A 484-nucleotide genomic window follows, 5' to 3' on the forward strand; every position below is an offset into this window, starting at 1 on the left:
GAATAGTCTTCAGAGCTCATGAATGGCAGAAGGAGATTGAATGGAATCTCTATGGTCTCTAGATGAGCCTCAGATTCCTCTGGATCCTTAATAGGAAACTCCTTCTTGCTTGAAGGACGTCCCAGGAGGTCTTCCTCACTGGGATTTTCGTCCTCCTCCTCCCCTATGCATTCGGCCACTTTGATTAAATCAATGGTCTTGCACTCTCCTTTTGGATTCTCTTCTGTATTGCTTGGGAGAATACTGGGAGGAGTTTCAATGACTTTCTTACTCAGCTGGCCCACTTGTGCCTCCAGATTTCCAATGGAGGATCTTGTTTCATTCATGAAACTGAAAGTGGCCTTTGACAGATCAGAGACTATATTAGCTAAGTTAGAATTATTTTGTTCAGAGTTCTCTATCTGTTGCTGAGAAGATGATGGATATGGCTTACTATTACTCAGCCTATTGCGTCCACCATTGTTAAAGCCTTGTTGAGGCTTTT

This window comes from Arachis duranensis, chromosome 9, assembly GCF_000817695.3.
Source record: "Arachis duranensis cultivar V14167 chromosome 9, aradu.V14167.gnm2.J7QH, whole genome shotgun sequence".
NCBI lineage: Eukaryota > Viridiplantae > Streptophyta > Magnoliopsida > Fabales > Fabaceae > Arachis > Arachis duranensis.